Source organism: Salmo salar, chromosome 03, assembly GCF_965601325.2.
Source record: "Salmo salar chromosome 03, fSalSal1, whole genome shotgun sequence".
Lineage (NCBI taxonomy): Eukaryota > Metazoa > Chordata > Actinopteri > Salmoniformes > Salmonidae > Salmo > Salmo salar.
Window position 1 is genome coordinate 46,732,211 of NC_138293.1, and position 13,518 is coordinate 46,745,728.

Genomic DNA, 13,518 nt, shown 5'->3' on the forward strand with positions numbered 1-13,518 from the left:
CATCCAGCCAGGACGGGGTGTGCCAGCTCTGAGCTCCAGACCTCCGGTGCGCCTCCACGGCCCAGTGTGCCTTGTGCCTGCTCTGCGCACCCAGTCTCCTGTGCGTCTCCCCAGTCTGGTGAGACCGGTTCCAGCTCCCCGTAGAAAGCCTCCAGTAATGATCCATGGCCCAGAGCCTGTAGGGTTAATCCATGGCACGAAGCCTCCAGTGATGATCCATGGCCCGGAGCCTGTAAGGATGATCCATGGCATGAAGCCTCCAGTGATGATCCATGGCCCGGAGCCTGTAGGGATGATCCATGGCACGAAGCCTCCAGTGATAATCCATGGCCCGGAGCCTCTCAGCCCAGAGTCTTCAGCGACGCCTCTCAGCCCAGAGTCTTCAGCGACGCCTCTCAGCCCAGAGTCTTCAGCGACGGTCTGCAGCCCAGAGTCTTCAGCAACGGTCTGCAGCCCAGAGCCTTCGGTAACGGTCTGTAGCCCAGAGCCTCCAGCGGTGGTCGGCAGCGCAGAACAGGGGCTACGCCCGGAGCCAGAGCCACCTCCGTAGCTGGAGGATTGGCGGAAGGGCTTGGGGTGTAGCACAGGAACCGTCGTCGACAGTGGCTACCCTCCCTTCCCTCCCTTTAGGTTTGGGGTTGTTTTTGTGGGTTTTTGTTTGGGGTGCAGTCGGGGTCTGCACCTTCGGGGGGGGATACTGTCACGTCCTGACCAGTGAAAAGGGTCATTTGCCATAGTAGAATGGTCAGGGCGTGGCAGGGGGGTTGTTTTGTGTATTTTGGGGTTTTTTGGTTCAAGGGGAATTTGTTCTAGTTTTCATTTTCTATGCTTCGTTTCACAGGTTTGGCCGAGTATGGTTTCCAATCAGAGGCAGGTGTCTTTCGTTGTCTCTGATTGGAAGCCATACTTAGGCAGCCTGTTTGCTTTTGGGTTTTGTGGTGGTTATTTTGCGTTTAGTTGTTTTACCTGACGGAACTGTTGGTCGTTTGTTATTTTGTAAAGTGTATTCATTAAAGAAAGAAGAATGAGCACTATTCATGCTGCGCCTTGGTCTAATTCTTACGACGCCTGTGACACTGTGCCTCTACACAATCCTGTCTCGGAGCTCTAAGGACAATTTCTTCGACATCATGGCTTGGTTTTTGCTCTGACATGCATTGTCAACTGTGGGACCTTAGATAGACAGGTTTGTGCCTTTCCAAATCATGTCCAATCAATTGAATTTACCACAGGTGGATTCCAATGAAGTTGTAGAAACATCTCAAGGATGATCAATGGAAACAGGATGCACATAAAGGCTTCGTCATTCATAAAGGTCATGTTAAATGACTGATATTATCTCATAGAAGAAAACGTAGACGATCTCCTAAGCCCGGCTTAACCTCAGACCTTATTTTCAGCGTTTAGTCATATGTCATATTTCTACCATTGTAACATTTACATTTTGGTAATTTAGCAGACACACTGGTATTATTTAGCTAAATACATATAACTCACATCTCTGGGCCATCTTTTAGCATTTTCCTCACATTAACACACATTTTCAACCCTTGTTGCTCTTACTTGAAAATAGACTGCTGTGACTGATTTTACACTAAATCTACATATGATGACTCTATGAAACTTTTCCAATGGGAATGTTGGTGTAGTTATCATCTTGGCTACCATGTGATAATGAAGCACATCCCAATACTGGCCATTCTGTCTCAATATATCCCAAAATGCATAGAGGTATGACTTTTGACCTCCATTAACATTTCAATTATTACATACGTTCATTTGTGTTGTATTATCAAATGAATAACATATCAATTGCCTTATTTTGGTACTGGTACTCCTTGTATATACCTCGTTATTGTTTTTATTGTGTTACTATTTCTTTTTTATTTAGCAAATATTTATCTTACTTTTTAGCTCTGCTTTGGTGGGAAATGGGCTCATAAGTATGCATTTCACAGTAAAGTCTACACCTGTTGTATTCGGCACATAATAATCTTTTATTTTGCAACGATTGTTCCCTGATAATACAAAATTACATTTCATACCCCCTATCCTCTTGACCCAAATAACCAATGCCAGTGATAACCACATTTAGATTAGTCACATGCACTGGGTCTCAGGTGTAGTTGCAGGGCACAGTGAAATACTTCAACGCCCTGCTCCAACAGAGCATGAGTGAAACAATAAAAAATAAATATATTATAATTTTGTATCCTCCCATAAGTAGTTACCATACCAGAATATGACCCACAGACATGGACCTTTGTGAAAATCATCATAAAACTTTATCACCCCGTCACGTCTACTCCCGCTCCCCCTCACTTGCGCTCGTTGTCACCAGTTCATTCATTATTACGCATACCTGTGTCATGACATTGCCCTCTCTCTGGGAACAGGGAGCACAGTTGACCCCCTCCCCCTTGCACCATCCCCCTACCTATCTCTCCCTACCCAGGCCCTGTCAAGGCGGTCGTAAATTCCAAAGGAAATGTCCTGCCTAACAGGCCCAGTTGAGACAGAGAGGGGTTTCATAGAGAGACAAGGAAATTCTTCCAACTCACAGAATTGGGGAACCGAACGACATTTATGTTCTGGAGAAGGTATAAAAGATCGGTGAAGAATCCAGCTACGAGCTATTCCGCTTGGTACAATTGTGTGATACTCAGAAGAGACAATATAGCCATATTACCATAAAACTGTTTATATAATAGCCTCAGCTATGGGACTTGCATCTAAATGGTTGTATAAAATGTATTAATAAGGATAAAGCTATTTGGAATACGTTGAGATGCTATGTACTGATGTTAATGTGATAGAATGTATTTCTGTTCAAAGCTTAAATCAGTCATCGGCACGCCCCCCAGGGACACAGACAGGACCAGGCGTCATGTGACTTATCCTGTTCTATGTTCATGAATAAAACCCCCACCCTGATTTTCTTTCATCAGACCAGCTTACCTCAGAAGAGAGAGCCAAGGTTTGACCATCCAATTCCTCTACTGAAAGTTAACTATACCACGTGGTTAAACTTTTAGACTATCGAGACCAACAGAATAATAACAAGTCTTTGATATTAATTAATAGTCTGCAGCTAGAAATTATATCATTGAACGCGAAGACCGACAAAACATCCATTCTATAACGACATTAATGAATGTCGCTTTGAAAGATCCATTCTAACCGAGAGAGAGAGAGAGAGAACAGGACAAAAACTCTCCAACAAAGATCCCGACAACACACTGAGCGTAAATATATATTGATTGCAATTGTTCCCGAATGAGTGAGCGTTCATGTGCAAAGGATTAGCATATCAATTGTTAATATTTATCAACTCTGTAGTGTCTTCTCAGCTGCCCTTTATGACCCTTTGTTTAACAAGACACCAGCCATGCCTGTTTAGCCCACTAGGGCACATTACTCTACCAATTCTTTGTGACGATAATTACTGTTTGTATGCTTTCTGTGAATTACTTAGTTTAGTAAATAAATGATTTTAAGACAATTGATGTATGGATGACTTTAGTAAAGGCTGGATTCGTGCAGATACAACAATTTACGACATTTGGAATGAGACTGGACGCGAGGTAAAATACACCATTTAAACCAGAAGATAATCGGCCTATACTATAATATAATATAATATAATATAGAATGTTATAATATAGGAAAGTTATATTAGGAAAATTATAACTTTGTAATCTGAATATTTTCCTTGGTGCCCCGATCTCCTAGTTAATTACAATTAAACGATTAATCAGTTTAATCGTGTGATAATAATTACAGGGAGTTATTTGATAAACATGTCTTCAAGTTAATGGTGCCCAAAGACACGACACCTGCCAACATCTTTATGCGCACCTGCGCCTCATGAGACTTACCTGGACTCCATCACCTTCCTGATTACCTCCCCTATATACCTCCCCTTGGTTCTGTCCTGAGGTGTTATTATTTCTGTTTCATGTCTGTACGCTACTCATGTTTCTTGTTTTGTTCCATGTTCGTTTATTTATAAAATTCACTCCCTGTACTTGCTTCCCGACTATTAGCGTACACGTTACAACCCCAAGGTGGACAAATAAGTGAAACAGTTTTGGGATGCTTACAGTGACTCAAATTAAGAAAATGATTTTTGTCATGTCTGTCCTTGTCCGGCAGTGTGTAGTCCATATTTTTCTCTATGTGTGTTTAATATGCATTTTTCTGCTGTTAAATTAGAATCCATTCAGTTTATGTATAATGTGAGCAATACAAAGTCTATTGTCATTGATATCATAAAAGTGTGCTAGTGGTTAGTTGAATGACTGACAAAAAGCTCTACACAGACTCCCAGTGATGACAATGCAATTCTAGAGCTTCATCCTAAGATTTGAGTTGATCGTTTTTCATTTTAATTAGCAATCCATCATTTTTCCTTGTCTGAAGTATCAAGTTGTACGTCCATTTTAATGACACTTTCCATCCACCTGATGGGGTTATTTTGAGAAAAGATCGGGTCACTATCAGAGGCCTCATGATGGTGTGTCCTTTTTCTAGGAGTTGAGGGAGACTCTGGCAACAATGGAGGTGGTGTCATAAGGGTACTTGTGTCAAATTATACACTTTTATTCTGAGGTCTTGTCTGACAAGCTGTGAAAATAGTAAATTAATAGTGAATGTAATGGTTTTTGGAGGTTGCTAAACCATTGCTAGACATGTTATGATACCCACCTGCTCCTTCTGGTAGGTCCTGGCATCCACACAATTTTTTTAAACCTTTATTTAACTAGGCAAGTAAGTTAAGAACAAGTTCTTATTTACAATGATTGCCTACCCCGGTCAAACCCTCCCCTAACGACACTGGGCCAATTGTGCGCCTCCCTATAGGACTCCCCATCATGGCCAGTTGTGATACAGCCCAGAATCGAACCAGGGTCTGTAGTGACACCTCTAGCACTACAATGCAGTGCCTTAGACCGCTGCACCACTCGGGAGCCTGACCAGGGAATCACTCTAGCACCCAATTATGCACTTTGTCAGGCAGAAAAACAGGGTCAGCGATTGTCATCCTCCCTCAATTATAAACATAGCTCGAGAAATAACATAATCTCATTTGGAATATAATTATATTCTTTACAGATGTAGACTGACTGGCTCCAAATTGGATAAGATTCAGGTTGGTGACGCTGTTACACTATGCAACCAACTTTGACATGTTTTGCTATCGCCCTCGGGTTGGTTTGAATTTGTTGCTGCTAGTTGTAGTCGGACATGAGTTAGCTATACCACCATACAGTAGCTGCATTCAATATTTATTTGTGGCCTAGACATGGGTTACACCTCAGAGGCTAATGACTGTTTCATCTAAATTACACTAGCTCCACAATAAAATAGGGTGCAGGCCAGGCAGCAGGCTGTTAGCCAGCCTGCCAGCTTAGTGGAGTCTGCCACTAGCACAGTCAGTGTAGTCAGCTCAGCTATCCCCATTGAGACCGTGTCTGTGCCTCGATCTAGGTGGGCTAAATTAAAAATGGCGGTGTTCACTTTAGCAATCTCACTAGTATAAAGACCTCCTCCATTCCTGCCATTATTGAAAGAGATTGTGATACCTCACATCTCAAAATTGGGTTACTTAATGTTAGATCCCTCACTTCCAAGGCAGTTATAGTCAATGAACTAATTACTGATCATAATCTTGATGCGATTGGCCTGACTGAAACATGGCTTAAGCCTAATGAATTTACTGTGTTAAATGAGGCCTCACCCCCTGGTTACACTAGTGACCATACCCCCCGTGCATCTGGCAAAGGCGGAGGTGTTGCTAACATTTACGATAGCAAATTTCAATTTACAAAAAAAAAAACAATGACGTTTTCGTCTTTTGAGCTTCTAGTCATGAAATCTATGCAGCCTACTCACTCACTTTTTATAGCTACTGTTTACAGGCCTCCTGGGCCATATGCAGTGTTCCTCACTGAGTTCCCTGAATTCCTATCGGATCTTGTAGTCATAGCAGATAATATTCTAATTTTTGGTGACTTTAACATTCACATGGAAAAGTCCACAGACCCACTCCAAAAGGCTTTCGGAGCCATCATCGACTCAGTGGGTTTTGTCCAACATGTCTCTGGACCTACTCACTGCCACAGTCATACTCTGGACCTAGTTTTGTCTCATGGAATAAATGTTGTGGATCTTAATGTTTTTCCTCATAATCCTGGATTATCGGACCACCATTTTATTGCGTTTGCAATCGCAACAAATAATCTGCTCAGACCCCAACCAAGGAGCATTAAAAGTCGTGCTATAAATTCTCAGACAACCCAAAGATTCCTTGATGCCCTTCCAGACTCCCTCTGCCTACCCAAGGACGTCAGAGGACAAAAATCAGTTAACCACCTAACCGAGGAACTCAATTTAACCTTGCGCAATACCCTAGATGCAGTTGCACCCCTAAAAATTAAAAACATCTGTCATAAGAAACTAGCTCCCTGGTATACAGAAAATACACGAGCTCTGAAGCAAGCTTCCAGAAAATTGGAACGGAAATGGCGCCACACCAAACTGGAAGTCTTCCGACTAGCTTGGAAAGACAGTACCGTGCAGTATCGAAGAGCCCTCACTGCTGCTCGATCATCCTATTTTTCCAACTTAATTGAGGAAAATAAGAACAATCTGAAATTTATTTTTGATACTGTAGCAAAGCTAACTAAAAAGCAGCCTTCGCAAATGGAGGATGGCTTTCACTTCAGCAGTAATACATTTATGAACTTCTTTGAGGAAAAGATCATGATCATTAGAAAGCAAATTACGGACTCCTCTTTAAATCTGGGTATTCCTCCAAAGCTCCATTGTCCTGAGTCTACACAACTCTGCCAGGACCTAGGATCAAGGGAGATACTAAAGTGTTTTAGTACTATATCTCTTGACACAATGATGAAAATAATCATGGCCTCCAAACCCTCAAGCTGCATACTGGACCCTATTCCAACTAAACTACTGAAAGAGCTGCTTCCTGTGCTTGGCCCTCCTATGTTGAACATAATAAATGGCTCTCTATCCACCGGATGTGTACCAAGCTCACTAAAAGTGGCAGTAATAAAGCCTCTCTTGAAAAAGCCGAATCTTGACCCAGAAATTATTAAAAAAACTATCGGCCTATATCAAATCTTCCATTCCTCTCAAACATTTTTGAAAAAGCTGTTGCACAGCAACTCACTGCCTTCCTGAAGACAAACAATGTATACGAAATGCTTCAGTCTGGTTTTAGACCCCATCATAGCACTGAGACTGCACTTGTGAAGGTGGTAAATGACCTTTTAATGACGTCAGACCGAGGCTCTGCATCTGTCCTCGTGCTCCTAGATCTTAGTGCCGCTTTTGATACCATCGATCACCACATTCTTTTGGAGAGATTGGAAACCCAAATTGGTCTACATGGACAAGTTCTGGCCTGGTTTAGATCTTATCTGTCGGAAAGATAGCAGTTTGTCTCTGTGAATGGTTTGTCCTCTGACAAATCAATTGTAAATTTCGGTGTTCCTCAAGGTTCCGTTTTAGGACCACTATTGTTTTCACTATATATTTTACCTCTTGGGGATGTCATTCGAAAATATAATGTTAAATTTCACTGCTATGCGGACGACACACAGCTGTACATTTCAATGAAAGCCCCAAAATTGCCCTCGCTAGAAGCCTGTGTTTCAGACATAAAGAAGTGGATGGCTGCAAACTTTCTACTTTTAAACTCGGACAAAACAGAGATGCTTGTTCTAGGTCCCAAGAAACAAAGAGATCTTCTGTTGAATCTGACAATTAATCTGGATGGTTGTACAGTCGTCTCAAATAAAACTGTGAAGGACCTCGGCGTTACTCTGGACCCTGATCTCTCTTTTGAAGAACATATCAAGACTGTTTCAAGGACAGCTTTTTTCCATCTACGTAACATTGCAAAAATCAGAAACTTTCTGTACAAAAATGACGCAGAAAAATTAAAAATTACTCCATGCTTTTGTTACTTCTAGGCTGGACTACTGCAATGCTCTACTTTCCGGCTACCCGGGTAAAGCACTAAACAAACTTCAGTTAGTGCTAAATACGGCTGCTAGAATCCTGACTAGAACCAAAAAATTTGATCATATTACTCCAGTGCTAGCCTCCCTACACTGGCTTCCTGTTAAGGCAAGGGCTGATTTCAAGGTTTTACTGCTAACCTACAAAGCATTACATGGGCTTGCTCCTACCTATCTTTCCGATTTGGTCCTGCCGTACATACCTACACGTACGCTACGGTCACAAGACGCAGGCCTCCTAATTGTCCTTAGAATTTCTAAGCAAACGGCTGGAGGTAGGGCTTTCTCCTATAGAGCTCCATTTTTATGGAATGGTCTGCCTACCAATGTGAGAGACGCAGACTCAGTCTCAACCTTTAAGTCTTTACTGAAGACTTATCTCTTCAGTAGGTCCTATGATTAAGTATAGTCTGGCCCAGGAGTGTGAAGGTGAACGGAAAGGCTGGAGCAACGAACCGCCCTTGCTGTCTCTGCCTTGCCGGTTCCCCTCTTTCCACTGGGATTCTCTGCCTCTAACCCTATTACAGGGGCTGAGTCACTGGCTTACTGGTGTTCTTCCATGCCGTCCATGGGAGGGGTGCGTCACTTGAGTGGGTTGAGTCACTGACGTGGTCTTCCTGTCTGGGTTGGCGCCCCCCCTTGGGTTGTGCCATGGCGGAGATCGTTGTGGGCTATACTCGGCCTTGTCTTAGGACGGCAAAGTGGGTGGGGTTATATCCTGCCTGTTTGGCCCTGTCCGGGGGTATCATCGGATGGGGCCACAGTGTCTCCTGACCCCTCCTGTCTCAGCCTCCAGTATTTATGCTGCAGTAGTTTATGTGTCGGGGGGCTAGGGTCAGTCTGTTACATCTGGAGTATTTCTCTTGTCTTATCCGGTGTCCTGTGTGAATTTAAATATGCTCTCTCTAATTCTCTCTTTCTCTCTTTCTGTCTTTCTCTCGGAGGACCTGAGCCCTAGGACCATGCCTCAGGACTACCTGGTATGATGACTCTTTGCTGTCCCCAGTCCACCTGGCCGTGCTGCTGCTCCAGTTTCAACTGTTCTGCCTGCGGCTATGGAACCCTGACCTGTTCACCGGACGTGCTTGTTGCACCCTCGACAACTACTATGATTATTATTATTTGACCATGCTGGTCATTTATGAACATTTTAACATCTTGACCATGTTCTGTTATAATATCCACCCTGCACAGCCAGAAGAGGACTGGCCACCCCTCATAGCCTGGTTCCTCTCTAGGTTTCTTCCTAGGTTTTTGGCCTTTCTAGGGAGTTTTTCCTAGGGAGTTTTTCCTAGCCACTATGCTTCTTTCACATGCATTGCTTGCTGTTTGGGGTTTTAGGCTGGGTTTCTGTACAGCACTTTGAGATATCAGCTGATGTACGAAGGGCTATATAAATACATTTGATTTGATTTGATTTGATTTGACTAATGCAGAGTGATATGGAAATACGATGACATTGCTGAAGTAGGCAAATCATTTGTAGGAAACAACTTTGCCATATTATGATGTTGTCAAATTTACTTTAGAGAGATTTCAATCTTGGCATAACTGTTACTAGCAAATTTGATCAAAAATAACTAGCAATACTAATACGGTTGTCAAGATGTGTGTGTAGGTGGCAGAGAAGTCAAGCGCAGGAGAAACAAGCTTGGTGGAACTGGAGTAGTTTAATAAAGTAAAACAAACTCCAAAAACCAAAGTACAAAAACAAAGGAAACATGGGCACCAAAAATGACAACACGCACAAAACAACAAACAATCTCTGACAAGGACATGAGGGGAAACAAAGGGTTAAATACACAACATGTAATGAATGGGAATTGGAACCAGGTGTGTAGGAAGACAAGACAAAACCAATGGATAATGAAAAATGGATCAATGATGGCTAGAAGACCGGTGACGTCGACCCCCGAGCACCGCCCGAACAAGGAGGGGCATCGACTTCGGGAGAAGTCGTGACAACGGTGGTCCCCGCAATCTTAGTTAGCTGGCTTAAGTTATCCTGCATCTAAAGTTAATCTGGCGACATCACAATCATGAGAAAAGGTTTTCCTATTAATTATTTGCCTTCTTGTGAAATGTTATCGTGTTTCCTAGCCAAATCTAAGTCATATTGAGGCAGGCTAACGTTAGCCAGCTAGCTAGTTTCAAATGTCGGTGATCCTTTGAACACGTTGGATGGGGGCGATGAAAGAAAGGATCCCCATTCAATGAAGGGAAGCGAAGTGGACAGAGGGGCGATTTGCACTTGGAGCTTGGCAAAAGGGAGCATGATTTGTTGACACAATTGTAATCCAAACCCAACCTTAATTTACTTGTTGTGACACACTGAGGTTCCAAACTCCATTTTAGACAATACTGACTTCATGACTATAATTATCCTATTTAAACTTTGTAGTCAATTTTGACTCATCTCGATGCCACAGGCCATTTCAAAAGGATTAATTGATTTATAGGGGCTGTCGCTCCTAAACATTGGTGGCAGCTCAGTTGCCACTAGTTCCATTTCAGTCAGTCAACTTCATTACAACATACTATGGGGAGTCGCACTCTTGCGACTTCGGTCGAAAGATCTACAATCAAGCCTGACAAGGCCAGGTGATAAGGTGAGGCTTGGATTCATTCCTTCAATTATTCCGCTCTTCACCTCGGTGCAAACAGGAACGATTCACACTACTAAAACAAACAATTAGTTATTCTTCAATTTGCTGGTGCACTGAGTAAGATGGCTAAGAAAACGACCGAGACGGTGTTGCCTAAGACGGGTTCGGGGTTAAGCACATGCCCCCAGAGTCATGCGGTTATAGCATTTCTCTGAAAGATACTCCCAATCTATGAGCAGTTTGTCTTGGCTTGGATCACACTCAGGCGGCCCTCGCTCGACCCAGTCCTGTGCACCAGTCCATGTGCACATTGTTACGCACTACGTGCAAACTCCCTGGAAAGACGTGTAGCATTCTTGAGGAAGCTTGTAATTACCAATGGCGACTTTCCCCAGATGCCGGTACCTCGGCTGGGAGCAAGGCACAGGAAGCAGAGATTGATTGGGTGATCAGAGCAAATATCTGGTCTGCTTGGACGTGGGGTTGTTTGGCCCCGCATCGCTCAAAATCTTCCTTTTTGGGGAGTTTTTCCTTGAAGTCTTCTTTGCTTGCTGCTTTGGGTGTTTGGGCCAGAGTTGCTTATAAGCATGTTGTTATAGATGCATTTGAAATGGAAACATTTAGATACAGTATATTGTCATTTACAATAGCTATCTAAAGATTGCAAAATGAAGAGCAGCAAACAACAACAGCACTGAGATGTAGGGCCCTGCACGAGCATGAATTTTAATGCCCCTGACACCCCAGGCCCTACTCTACCCAGCCACGAATGCTTCTGCCAAATTTAAGGCCCGGCCTGAAGCCAAAAATCAAAAAGTTAGTAAATCGATTTCCTGCTCCTCTATATCTGTCACTTGCTCCCTGCAATCAGCTTGTTCTGCATGTGCTCTGCTCTTATCGGCTCTGAGTATATAAGTATCCATAGCAACGGCTGCACTTGGGCTGCTCAATTAAGAGACATGAGACAACAGTAAACAATTAGCTACATTTTGTCACTCTAAAGTCAGGTTGAAGCATTTCTGACACCATGTTATGATCTTAGTATCAAGAATCAAGGTAAGACCCAGACACGTCGAATTGACAATGGTTTAATATTCCAGCAGGGGCAGGCAATAGACAGGTCAAGGCAGGCAGGTGTCAGTAAACCAGAGGTGGGGCAACGGTACTGGGCGGCAGGCAGGTTCAGGGTCAGGTTAGGCAGAGTGGTCAGGCAGGTGGGCTCAGAGTCAGGACAGGCAAGGGTCAAAACCAGGAGTGCGAGAAAAAGAGAGACTGGGAAAAGCAGGAGCTGAGAACAAAAACCCTGGTTGACTTTTCAAACAAGAAGAGCTGGCAATGGACAAACAGAGAACACAGGTATAAATACACAAGGGATAACGGGGAAGATGGGCGACATCTGGAAGGGAGTGGAGACAATCACAAGGACAGGTGAAACAGATCAGGATGTGACACTTAGTCAGCTATGACTGTACTGCGCAGCAGAGCACACGTAAATGGCTCAGGTTCAAAATGTTAGTGATCAATTTAGTGATCTCTGAGCCCTGCGTGTACCCCAATTATTGATGAAAAACAGGCCCGACCCGGCCCTAACCCGATGTATAATGTCTTGAATAGCAGAGCTCTACTGAGTTGTCAATCACTGGTTAATTCCCATATTCCCAACTGTCACAAAACACACTATTATCTCAATTATCGAAGCAGTAAAATTTCAGTTCATGCAGGACCATGGAATTCCCTCACTAAAAATATTTTTCTGTTGTTGTCATGCCTAAGAGGTACAAAGGTTATTTGAAGGTTTTACTAAAATAATAGACGTCAAGAGAAGAATGCTTAAGGGAGGTGAAGGTGGACACTGGAAAGAGACAGTATAAATTATTATTATCTCGCTCTCTTTACTGACTGCTAAGATTTTTCAAGTGGATATAAATGACTCTGCCATATTGATTTATCACCACGTTTCATTATTGTAATTTAACCAGACTGCTGCAGGATTGTGCAGGGAATTGCTGTAGTACAGGCCACCAACACTAGATGGTAGTATAGTACCATTGCATTAGGCCTGATAGGTTGGCCATGTTGGGTTCAGTACTACCCCTCAGTCATTTTTTGTTTCAAGTACCAACATCACAAAATGGACTGTATTCTATTCATGCCCTGGTTCCCTTCTAGCAGTCCCCAATGTTAGAAAATAATATGTGAACGATTGTGGATAAAGGATCAGTCTGGTGAATAGGGCGCTGCTCAACACATTTTTTTTAATGTATTTATTTAACCAGGCAAGTCAGTTAAGAATAAATTATTATTTACAATGACAGCCTACCTCTGCCAAACCCTAACTCGGACGACGCTGGGCCAATTGTGTGCTGCCCCAAGGGACTCCCAATCACAGCCAGTTGTGATACAGCCCATAATTGAACAACTGTCTGTAGTGACGCCTCTGGCTCTGAGATGCAGTGCCTTAGACCGCTGCGCCACTCGGGAGCTCCTAATCACTTCCATCTTCATCTTTGGACACATGTTGATGCCTGGCTGGTGAATAATGTGGTGACTGCCAAGGAGTTTGGACAAGTTTTCGACCTTCTCAAACTAGATACTTTAGTATTTAGCTGTAAATGTCAGCGAATAATTGAAGAGGGGCCAAACTATACTAGCCACCATCATTGTAAGAGAGGGACCATCTCTACAGTGGCCACGTTCCTCCAATCATGTGAAGCCTTCCCAACTGATGCTCTCCACCCACACACAGTCATTATTACATCACCATGATCACCATTTCTGCACGACTTAGCAGAGTGCCTCTCCATGAATAATACAGGGGACTGGGGACAGGGATGAGAGAGAGAAAGACACAGAGAGAGTGAGAG